Source organism: Vulpes lagopus, chromosome 15, assembly GCF_018345385.1.
Source record: "Vulpes lagopus strain Blue_001 chromosome 15, ASM1834538v1, whole genome shotgun sequence".
Taxonomy (NCBI): Eukaryota; Metazoa; Chordata; class Mammalia; order Carnivora; family Canidae; genus Vulpes; species Vulpes lagopus.
In genome coordinates, this window is record NC_054838.1 from 694,184 (window position 1) to 707,483 (window position 13,300).

A 13,300-nucleotide genomic window follows, 5' to 3' on the forward strand; every position below is an offset into this window, starting at 1 on the left:
ATAGTATAGTCAGTCCTGGAATTTGGAATCATTCCCTTGGCGGCGGTGTGGATTCTCACCGGGTGAAGTCTGGAGCAGGACGCTGTTGTGATCCCCACGGCGACTCGTCACAGGGCGTCACAGTATTTTTATGTCTAACTTACCCCGTTCCATTTACCTTTGCTTTACTTCAGTGGAGACAAACAATAGCTGCTCACGACCCTCTTTCTCAAGGCTCATCACTTCATGCCTCAGTTCCCTTCCTGATCTCCTTTGGCCTTGCTGGCCCCCGCCTCTGTGTTCTAAAGCCATGACCTCATGCACTATTTGCTTTCGCTTACGCTTTGTTCTTCTCAGGTCTTTACCACATTTACCAAGCCCTGGAACCCCGGGAGGAAATGCGAGAGGTTATTTCCAAGGCTAGGCCAATTTCTTAGTGATTTCTCACCCTTTTTACGCTCGGCATTTTGCTTACATTCATGTCTTAAGTAGCTAAACAAAAATGATGACACATAGTCAACTGATTCTTCCGTTTGCTCACGAAGCAAATATTGCTGGCCTGTGGTCTGCTAAGCACTCGACTCGGTGCTCGGAACACAGAGGTGAATAAAAAGAAGAGCTTATGCTTTCTGGAGTTCAGAACGTAAGTGGGGAGGGCAAGAAATAAAATTGCAAAAAAAAAAAAATACTTTTAAGATAGTGGGAATAAAGTATTTGGGAAGTACAGGGGATGGGAATAAAGTATTTGGGAAGTACAGGGGATGGGAAATAACCTCTTATCTAATGTTGATTTGTGGGGTCAAGGAAAGCTTCACAGAGAAGGCGACATTTGAATGGAAGGGATAACAGTACAAGGGGATGCTGCCACAGGAGCGGGCAACGTACTCTGTTCTATGACATTCTTGGGTTTACCGGCTTCTTTTATTTTAGTTTATCCCTGATCCTTGTTAAACTTTTCCCTAGACATTTGTGATCTTTTATTCTTTTTTGCTTCATAGTTTTAAGTCACAGCGAGGTGGGAGGATTACGAACATTTCCCTGGGTCTAAGCCCGGAGAATTACACAAACTCGCCCAGGTTCACTTGCACATTCTATAACTATTGTCTGAGTCTCGCTTTGGAAACCGAACCTGAAACCAGATAATTTTCACGTGGTTTCAAGTTTCACCATCAACAATTCACATGATACCAGGCCCAATTCATGTATTATATAAGCAGGTGTAGAATGTCAGCCACAAGTCACTATAGACATATGCTGGACAGGACTTGAACCTCACCGTAATGATTTGAGCTTCCACAGATAAAACTTTTCCATTTGTCATCACTGCACGTATTCTGCCCCCCTCCAACACACACACCAACAGCCACTGGTCTAATTGGGCAAATAGCACTCCCTGATTCGCAAAGCTCGGACAACAGATGCACCATCTCCAAACTGACAGCCTGGTATGTGGAGGCATAACAATGGCCAGCCACAAAGCTTAGTGAAAACTAACACAACGTTGTAGAATAACCGGGGATGATGAAATGGATCTGCAATGAGGACTTAATATGTGATTTTAAAAACCACTAAAATACGAGGAAACTTTCCAACTTACAACAGTGTTGAAAGTAATGCAATAATCTGTTTGATTAGAAAGTACTTCAGGATGTATTAATGTAAGCACTTAGCAAGTCTCTCAAACATACCATTCTGCAACGAGCATATAGATTTTTTCAAACATATCCATTTCCACTTAGGTTGTGCTCTAGCTGATTGCTCTAAATGCGAGGGAAGTTCCACAAGCTCTTTTATTTTATGTACACTAAATTCAAATCCCTTGATCCCATTTTGTTTTGATATTTTTAAATGGAAAAAAACAAAACACTTGAGCCTCTGTATTTCTTTAGAGGCTGTGCACATTAGCCTGTTTCTGAAAGTATCTTTCCATTTTGAATCCGCGTAAAACAGCCATTTAACACTATATTCTTCCCCTTGGGTTCTCTGGGGATCCTGACTTACTTTAAATTCAAGAGGGCAAAAGACTCCATCAGATAATAAATCAGTAGTTAACCTGGAAAGACTTATGTTTAACTAGTCTCCTTGGCAAGGCTGGAGCTCAGCTGTTCTGACATAAGGAGCAACATTTGAGAAAAAGAATGCAAGACCCAGGCAAGAAGAGAAAAAGTTTGTTTCTTTAGATAAAAATAACAGAAACGTGTGGTAAACTTTAAAGGTTTTTTTTGTTTGTTTGTTTTGTTTTGTTTTGTTTTGTTTTTTAAGACTGAGTAGCACAGGTGAGTTTGGGAAGATAGAAGGATATGTAAACAAAAGGAAAAAAAAATATTGAAAAAAAAAACTTGCACCTGTAAAAGTCGACCTAGGTTTATCCTCAGTGGGAAGAACCTCATCAGAAAATGAACCGGGAGGCCTGGCTCACTCGCACTGCAATCCGACCATCAGAGAGGGCATCCCGGGAAGAGAAGGCAGCCTGCAGGGAAGAAGCACAACCCCACCGGAGCCTCCTAGAGCAGCGAAAGGAAAGGCCATCACAAAAAAAATAAATAAATAAATAAATAAATAAAATAAAAGAAATAAAAAAAGGAAAGGCCATCCCTTTAGAGCCACCAACTCGGATGTTCACCCAAATCACCTGATGGAGCTTTTAGTAAGGATACACAGGCCTGGACACTGATCTAAAACTAATTCTCAATTGCAAAGTACAGACAGTCCCCAATACTCCTTCCGCATGAATCTGGATCTTTTTTTTTTTTTTTTTAAATGACACTTACAGTACTTCTCTCACTAGTCATGATTTGAAACATCTCCTCCCCTTCTGCCTTCGTACTGTCCATAATTTTCATTGGAGCCACTGCAGTCCTCCTACAGATCCAAACCAGCCTCCAGATGCATGAACATATCTAAACCTTCGTCCCTAGTATATTAGCTCCCCAGGATTGCTATAACAAAATACCACAAGCCGAGTGGCTTGGCACAACAGAAATTTATCGTGTCGTAGTTCTGGAAGCCCAGAAGCCTGAGATCAAGGTATTTGTAAAATTGGATCCTTCTGAGGTCTACAAGGGAGAATGTGTCCCATGACTCTCTCCTGGATTCTGTGGGTTTATTGACAATCTTTGGCGTCCCTTGGCTTGTGGAGGCATAACTCCAGTCTTCACATAGCATGCTCCCTAAGCATGTCTGTGTCCAGATTTCCCCTTTGTATAAGGACACTGCTTGGTCTTGGATTAGGTCTTGGATTAGGGCCTGGCCTAGTAACCTCATCCTAACTTAACCATCTCCAAGTAATGCCCCATTCACAGGGTATTAGGGGTTAAGATGCCGATATCATCTGGTGACAGGAAGTTACCATTCAATCCACAACTCTGGTTCCTTTACTCACCAAGGCAAGAATTATTTATGGATTAAAGTCTATGAGCCAGGAACTGTCCTAGGCAATGCAGTGCCAAGCCTAACAAGACAACTTCAAAATCACAATTTTCTACAAGACGTTGATATCTACTATCAGAGTAATGAATACACTAGAGTCCTGGGAAGAAGTAGCTCATTCATTGATTTATTTATTCACAAATAATTTCTATCATGTAGAACATTGTGTTAGAAGCCATATACGAAAAAACAGAGCACAGGTCCTGTCCTCAGGATGCACATACTCTAGTAAAGAACACACACAGGGGATGCTATCACAGTGGGATGCATGCTAGGAGAATACGTATTATGGGAAAGCCAGGCATCTAACTGAAGCAGGAGGAATCAGGAGGAGCTCTAAGAGGAGGGGATACTTGAAATGTGTCTTTTTTAAAACTTATTTATTTATTTATTTATTTATTTAAGAGAGAGAACGAGTGGAGGAGGGAGAGAGGAAGAGGGAGAAGCAGACTCCTGAGCAGGGAGCCCAAAGTGGGGCTTGATCCCAGAACTCTGGGATCATGACCTGAGCCAAAGACAGACACTGAACCCACGGAGCTGCTCAGATGCCCTTGAAACGTGCCTCAAAAGACATGCAGAAGTTGGGTTAGAAGACAAGGGATTTAGGGTGCTCTAGACAGAGGCATAGAAAAGAGCAGGTGTAAAAGCAAGGAGGTGGAGGGACCTGAGCAAAGCAGTGGCTGCCCAACTGAGAAGACCGGGAGACCAGATTTACGAAGGGCTGACTACGCATGTGAAAAAGCTTTTCAACTGGGGCCCAGAGTGGTCGGGGGATGAAAGGGAAAGATAAACCTAGAACACATTCGTTATCAGAGAATTTTAATTTGTTCCCCATATATGGATGCTTTGAATACTTACCCTCTGCCTGAAATGTGTTTTCTTCCATGAACAAGAAAGAGTTCATCTTTGCAAATTATTCAGTCCGACTTCATGTCTAGAAAGCTCCCCAGGCCATCTCTCCCCAGCCCGTCCCCGTCGTACGTTTATGCCCACATTCTCGTGAACGTCGTGTACACACTTGTTGAAGCAGCAGGCCCGTACCCTCGGCACAGAGAGATGCTCAAAACATGTTGGGGAATGAACTTATGTGTCTGATATACTTTCTACCAGGCCATAGAAGTCTGGCAATTTGGACAGTTTGCCACTAAAACAATAAATAAAATGTGAACTCTGTATTACGGGAAGAGTTAAGCTACAGTTCTCTGGAAAATTTGGTGAGCTTAGCCGAACGTTGCATCACTCTTGTATTTGATAAAATTGGACGAGTATTTGTACTTAACACTGGAGATAATTACAGCGAGACTGCTGTGCCTCGGTCCTTTATTTCTTACACTTTGTCGAGCTGGAGTACAGGAGCAAGCATACTTTTAGTCCAAACGGAGGCGGGTCGGACAGGCTCTCCGAAAAGAGCAGCAGCCACAACAGCCTCCCTTAATCCTCTTTCCCTAGCTCAGCGTCCAAGGAAAGCAGCTGCCCGCAGGCCCCCACTTTTCCACATTAGTAGGGCTTTGAATGTGTTAATGAAGTTAATTGTTGTCGAAACTACAACATTCTCCCAAGGTTGGAAGCACATCCAACCCAGCGTCTTTAAACTTTGGGTCCAAAGGCATTACAGGAATCTATGAATGAAATGAAAATGTTTTGAAACCCAAGTCTCTTTAATAGCCCAAGCAATCACCAGTAAATTGCCGACTTTACAGGTATAATTTTCAGTAAGGGTCAGGGAAATTCATTCATTAGAATTACGGGAGATAAAAATTTAAACGTCTCTGTAATATTTATAGGAAAAGTGTCATCAGTATAAAGCGGCCTTAAATCACGTTCATTCATTATTAAGCACCCCTCTACATTTCTGAGTGAAGTTTCTAATGGGATGAAATCTCCTCAGCTGCAATAACGTCATGACTGTCTATTTATAGCCAAGTTGTCTTTGGTTATGGCCGTGCCTCCTTAGGTTGGGTTTTAGAGCAGGTTTCCTCCTTGAAGGCAGGCATCTCACTTTAAATGAAACGAATCCACTCCTTGGTAGGTAGAAGAGTTCGCTGCAGTTGGAAATATCTACTCATTACAGTTACCTAATGCCTGGGACGCAAGCAGAGTGACACAGTTTGTCTGAAGCTCAGTCTTTGGGTTCTGTTCTGTTTTGCGTTTAAGGACTAGGGTTTCACTTTCTATTTTAAAATGGGAAAAATCCTAAAGACCAGAAAGATTTCTGCTTGTGTGAGAAAATCAGGTTGAGTGTGTTTCTTTTATACATGTATGTATATATATATTTTTATTGAAGTTCGATTTGCCAACATATAGCACCCAGTGCTCATCCCGTCAAGTGCCCCCCTCAGGGCCCGTCACCCAGTCTCCCCAACCCCCCCACCCACCTCCCCTTCCACTACCCCTTGTTCGTTTCCCAGAGTTAGGAGTCTCTTATGGTTTGTTTCTGTCTCTAATTTTCCCCACTCAGTCCCCCCCCCCACACTTCCCTTATGGTCTCTTTCACTATGTTTTATATTCCACGTATGAGTGAAGCCATATAATGTTTGTCCTTCTCCAGCTGACTTCCTTCACTCAGCATCATACCCTCCAGGTCCATCCACGTCGAAGCAAATGGTTATTCAGCCATTAGGAAGGACGAACGTGTTTCCCCTTTCCCCTTACGCACTCTGGAGGTCAAGTCGGCCATTCTCTCTCTGTATCATTAAAGATCAGTTATCATCCTATTAATGTTAATTTCCTCCCCACACATACCTGGGCCTTTGACAATAATAGCCCTCTCATACTGTCACTAATAAATTGAGAACATGCTGTTTAAATACACAAACCTGAAGACACACCATTGTCTCTGTTCATTTCCGATTCATAAATGGTATCACCTATGCAATTATTTGCTATTCAATTTGCAAAATTGTGCCTTTTGCTAAGAAAGCCTCAGGGTGCAACCAAATCATTAATTATGATATGTAAAATATTTAAATCCAGCGGCAGCGCCAGTGAAACATAAGAAGAACAACGCAGCAGGAGCCGAGCTTAAAAATAGCAATAGGCAACATTCATTGCCTGCACTTTCCTGCCCCAATTACACAGATAATTCAGGCGTGAGCAAGGATAATTGAGTCATCGCTCCACTTTGTTCTGAAGTTGTAGATCTGGCCAATAACCAGCATCCATCAGAATTGACGTGGCTCTTCTTTGCAATATGCCCAGAGGCTAACAAATGATAGGTGAAAAGAGTAATGAAATGTACCCTCAACAATTGGTAGGAAACATTCAATTTCATACCATCGGTATTTATTTGACCACTTTATTAGACCAACTTAGCAGTATCCGCCAAACCTTTACTTCGTGGAAAAATTTAAGAACCAGCAGCCCAATCAGAGATATTCAAAAAGTGCAACTATAAAGGCGGAGAAAGGCAGATTGACAGGTCAGACTAAAATGAAAAAAGAAAAAAAAATGGGAATCAGAGGATCTAAATTATAAAGTTTGGAGAAATGGGATCAGTAGAGGTTAGACAAAACCCTAATGAAGCTTTTGGAGGCCGTTTTTCCATCTGGATTTCAATGATTTCACTCCAAGTGATTTGGTGACTCAAAATGTAAACCCCAGGAACCCTCTACCAAAGCGGGCAACCTTGCAACAGCCTGGTCAAGTTGTCCAAGACTAAGGCCCATGAGGGGTCCTCTGAGGAGCAAAGATTGAAAGTCAAGGAAATAGTAAGCAAAGTCCCTTTTGGTATGTAACCTTTTCTTTAAAAAAAAAAAAAATTATTTATTCATGAGAGACACAGAGAGAGGCAGAGACACAGGCAGAGGGAGAAGCAGGCGGGACTCGATCCCAGGACCCCGAGATCACACCCTGAGCCAAAGGCAGACGCTCAACCACTGAGCCACCCAGGCGTCCCAGCTGAAAACCAAAATGCCTGGGCAAAATGACTACTCTTTGTGGTAGCTTTTCACCCCTTACACTAGAATAGTGCTCAAAACTGAGTTAAAGGGATTTTTCATAAAACCAACAAAAGTAATGTTACGGCGAGAATTATCAAAAGGAGGCAAACCTTGAACATACCTTGGGCACACACTGGGCCTGAACATCACAATCCCGTGCGGCCCTCACAAGGACCCTATGAGATGACTCTTACGTGTGAGGAGGGAGTCAGAGCGCTGAGATTTAGGCCAAAGTTGGATTTCCTAGCCCTCTATGTTTACAGTTATGTTATTTTTATATAAATTAGTTCTTTTCTATCTAATATCTGATACCAGATTTGTGTTGGCAGTTATTACCCTGGCAAGGGATCCCACAAACATACTACATCGGTAATTACAACCCAGAACTCCGTGTGTTAGCGTTCACCGCGTTAAACGTTGGTTTTCCACCACAGTCTGCCAAGTCCCCCGTGAATGTAACCAGGCGCACAGACACTCAGGCCTCGACGCCCACCTCCACTCATCCCCTTCTGTGCATGCAGCTGTCAGCACCCCTCTCCCATCTCAATATTCTAGAACATTGTCCTAATATTGAGATGTTTTTCTTGGTTTATCTTAATTAGGGTCGATAACAGAATGCATTTTAAAGCACCTTCTCCAGGATGAGCTTTCCTCTAATACCTCCTTTTCCTCCTCTACAATCTCTTCTTTTCTCAGGAAATCCTTTCTACTCAGTGTGCAAGGCTCAGCTACCCATTTTTCACACAGTCTTTTACACACTCTGGAGCCAGTCAGTGCTTTGCTGGAGAATTAGGGTAAAAAAGATGCGTGCGCATGAGATAGGCCCTGGAGTCTCAGGTTGCGTGTTAGGGAATCAAGAATCCACGCAGACTGGTGAGTCTGTACGATCAGGTTATTCATGCTTTGTCTAGGGCTAAGTTTTATAATCTTGAGTAAAATATAAAGTTCCAGAATTATATCTCTGTATCAGTGTGAAACCACAGACTAATTAATATACCAACTCCCCCCGCCCCATAACTTTGTCTCCATTGGAATTAGTTCTTTACCTGAAAATTCCCCCACATAAATGTTACTAAGTTAGTGCATTCTGCAGCTTTTATTTTTTGGCATTTAAAAATTAAATCCTAGCACACTGTACGTCTGGAACCATGTGTTTTAGAGAACAAACACTTCTAACTCAGGGTACACCAAGTCACAGCTACAGCTGACCCACAATACAAAATCACCAAATGTGTTCAACAAAACCCATTCTTGTTCACTATACAATGCCTGAGCAATAAATTCTGAAAACATTCTGAGCCACTCGTTTTTTCATCTGATGGTAGGGAAGTTTAGATGGGAACCAAATATTCACTACAGAAATCTCATGTACTCCAGCCAACGGGAGTTGGGGCCTTTCATTCTTTTCTCGTGGTCATGCTGTTGGTCAAGCTGATTGAGAGTTGGGTATTTCTCGGCTCCTGGACGCGCACTTAAAGAATTATTCATTCTCAGGCTACCGAGCTGGGCTCCACCGCGGGCAATGAAGATCCTTGTACAGAAGGTGGTGCTTCTTCCACCTTCCAGCTCTTTTGAGTCTCCAGCAGGGCTGGAACGTATCAGCCAGGAGCAGGCACATTTCACTTTGACCCTCAAGGTATATATTTAACGTCTTAAGTGAAAATCTCTGCAGGTTTAATAGGATGGGTCTCCGCTTTCTCAGGACACAATGGCTCCCTCGGTAAAAATGCAGGGCGAGGACTCAGGCAGCAGTCCCGAACAAGGCAGACGAAAGGGGTTCGTGGCAGCGGGAATAACTGCATGATGGCCAAACCAGAAAGACCAGTGAGCCCGACACTCAGACTAGAACCAAAGGCACTGAATAGGCCTGGGGAGGGTGAGGGAGGGATTATAATGAGCTGCACAGTGACTGGAAATGAATAAGGCGGGTGCTTTTGACAGTACGGGCATCAAAAAACCAATGATCCATGTGCATAGAGAAGCAATCAGAAAGGTGATTTTGGCAATATTGCTTGGATACTGTTTCAATCTCCTACAAATAGAAGAAAGTGCCTTAAAAGTTGGCACTGATTGAAAACGCTTCAAAAAACTTTGTCAGTTTGGCCCAAATCAATTAGAATTAATTTCTCTCAAGGATAAAGCTAATTTGACCAAAGGAAATGTAGAAGAATCTAGGGAGAATAAGACAATATATCCAAACTCTTCTCTGTTCATGTCCACACATATACAGGAAGTATACAAACACTTACAAGAATTGAAACTAGAAAACTAATTATTTGTTTTTATGAATACTTAGACAAAGAAATAGCCTGTGCTCCGGCTGACATTGTACATCGTTTGAAAACCGTCCTATACTTTATACCACGTGATATGAAATTTTCTGGCTTTCTGGCACTCTTCCAGAAGAGACCTATAGCAATGTCCCGTCGACCATGATTTTTATCCTTTCATTTAATCCACTTGTCTTTATCAAAAGGAGTGATTGAAAAGTCTACTACGTAAATAAGATGTCCTCCCTAAAATACAGCATGTGTATGTATGTGTGAGTGTATGCAACCTTGGGCAGCATGGGTTGGAGGTTCATGGATCTACATATACATGGATGGATTTTTTCCAGTGCAGTACTGTAAATGTATTTTCCTTATGATTTTCTTAATAACATTTTCTTTTCCGTAATTTGTTGTAAGAATGCAGTATATGGGATCCCTGGGTGGCGCAGCGGTTTGGCACCTGCCTTTGGCCCAGGGCACGATCCTGGAGACCCGGATCGAATCCCACGTCGGGCTCCTGGTGCATGGAGCCTGCTTCTCCCTCTGCCTATGTCTCTGCCTCTCTCTCTCTCTGTGTGACTATCATAAAAAATAAGAAAAAAAGAAAAGAATGCAGTATAGAATGCATTTAAAATACAAAATGTGTGTTAATCAAATGTTTATGTTACCAAGTTTTGATCAGCAGCAAGGTATTAGTAGTTAAGTTTCAGAGTCAAAAGTTATACAGAGATTTTCAGCTATAAGGGGGATTGGTGCCCCTAATCTCCACTTCCTCAAGAGTCAGCTGTGTGTATGTATATACGTGCTGGAGGAATTAAAAGAGCAGCATAGCCAGTCTTCCCTGCAACTCTCACTCAGGCTTATTTTAAAAGCATAATACATCCGGCAGATGCCTACAATCATACCTTTTATCATTATGAAAAGTCCTGTTGACCCTTGATCATTTTCCAGTATATTCAAAGAAAACCTCAGGCCCTCAAACAAACTTCGTAAAGAGATGACACAAGATCCATCTTTCCCTTTCATAACTCATTATTTCACGTTCCAATTTTCTAATATTATAATTTCATATTATAGAAATAGTGTGATTTTATAAGTGCTCTGGTCTCTACTTTGGCAAAATAAAAGAGTACCTTGAAATTAGAGAAAAACTAAGTGTATAGTAAGTGTGAAGATAACCATCACCAGAGTCATGAAGATTAAGTAGGATAACCAATGAAAACAGCTTCCAGGGTCCTGAGCATATTGAAAGTGTTCCATAATTCCCCTAGCCATCATGTGCCTTTTACAATGTGTTCTCTATATGGATTACATGAGACAGCATCCTGCAGGGCAGTGGCTAGGAGTATTGACTTTGGAATCAGAGAAGCCTGAACTCAAACCTTGATTCTCCCATATGACCTTAGGTAAGCACTGAATCTTTTTGAGACTACCCTTGAATTTCCCTACTTATGGAATGGGAACAATAATGCTTGCTGACTAGAGTTTTAGTGATTACTGAATGGAATAACACGCTTGAAGTCTTTAACTCAGACACCAGCCTAGGGTAGATACTCAATTAGCCAAATCTATTATTTTTTTTACCCTCATTTTTTTCCCTTGAGCCCTCTGAGCTCATGATCTGCATTTTTTAACGTAAGGGAATTAAGGGAAAAAGAAGTTTAAGGACTCCCTAATTGCTAGAGAAAAGATGAGGAAGACAAAAACGAGCATCTTTGGACCCCTGACTAAGCTACCCCCTTCCCAATGGAGGGCTGTGGTTATGGTAGTGTAGATACATAGAAATCATCTGGACTGCATTCTCCATTGCTGGCAAAACACAGTGGATTCCAAGATAGTAAATAAAGGGCTTGAAATGTATTTACCACATTAAGACATTTCGTTTAATAAGTGAAGAGCCTACTACTCATTTAATGGATTAATTTCAACAACACACATGTTACAAGGGTAAATTCACTATAATTTCAATCTGCTGTGAATTTAAAGACTTGAGGGAGAGCAATGTTGACTCTTTTAAAATAAACTTTACAGTCATCTCTGGGATATCCTTCTCGATGTTATCCAGGTTGATTGACATTATATGGTGCTATTTAGATTTTAGAGCATTTTTATCTTGGTATGCTCTTTTCAGATTTCCTGTCTAGTTTAGTTTTCACCCCAACTGATGTGGAAAAGAGAATCTGTATCTGAATTGTTTCTAATACAGATACGGGGGTCTAAAAAGGGATTAGCAAATTCCATTCTTTAGGCATCCACTGTGAGCTGACTCCATGTTTGGTTTAGCAATGATCATGTTAAGTTTAATGAAGTAGCATATGTAAAACACTAATTTTCTCGTCTAGTATTAGCTGTGAGTTCACTGATTAGTAAGATAGTAGCAGATAGTAAATTTCCCATCTTATTTGAAATGAAGATGTCAAATAACAAATTATACAATGGCAGGATCCAAGTATCTACTATCGATTTAACAAAACGACTCAAGCATATCTACACATCACTCTTTAATTTAGCACAACCTTATCACTCTTATCACAAGCCATGGTCAAATCCTTTTTTTATTGGTTTCAAGAGAATATTAAACACATAGATTGAAGTTAAACAGGTAGATACATAAATGATAGATGATAGATAGATAGATGATAGATAGATAGATGATGATGATAGATAGATAGATAGATAGATAGATAGATAGATAGATAGATGATAGATAGATAGATGATATCCACTCATACTAAATTACACCACATCTAACTCCCAAGAGTAGATACAATCGAGTATGGCCATTTTTTTTTTTTTATTATTAGAGAGTGAGAGAAGGAAGGGCAGTGGGAGAGAGAGAATCTTAAGTAGGCTCCACACTCAGTGTGGAACCCAATGTGGGGCTGGATCTCACAACCCTGAGATCATGACCTGAGCCAAAATCAAGTCAGGTGTTTAGCCAAATGAGCCACCCAAGTACCCTATGTTTGGATACTTTTAAACCCACCTTGATAATGTTTTTTAAATTATGTTCCTTTCATGCTACTAGCTGATTATTTTTATTGTCTTTCCAAAGCAGTATGCTAGTTCCACCACAATGTACTTGGATGTCTTTTGGAAACTTGTACCATTGCTCAAATCTTGGTTTTGTTATCTCTAAAATGGAGGCACTGAACAAGATGACATTTAAAGACATTTTCCAATTCTAATGCTTTTGGGCTTTCCTCTATTGAGGAAGCCAATCATGAGGTACCAAAGTTATTAAGAACTCCGGATCTACTTTTAGCTTCTTATATCCTCATAAGGTCTAAGTACACTGTTTCCCCAAGGTTTTGCAGACCCACTTCCTAGGCTTGTTGAATAAACAACTTCTGTGAGGTCTTATAAGACTTAGGGCATCCAAACAAACCAATAGTTTAAGTAGCATTGATGAGGACAAGTTGTGGGGTCCGGTAGACCTAGATTAGAGCACAAAGTCTATCATTCATTTAGTCTGTGATCTTGAGTGAATCACTTAATCTCTCCAAAGAGACCAATTTCCTCATGTGGGGCTAATAAAAATATTTATTGTGTGGTCTAAGGGTTAAATAGGAAATTGGACATAAAGTTTTTGATATGGTACTTGGCAGAAGAACCCAGTTAGGAATAATTTAATATCTTTTTTATTACAAAGAAGATATTTTTTATTTTAAGTCTTTTTTTTTA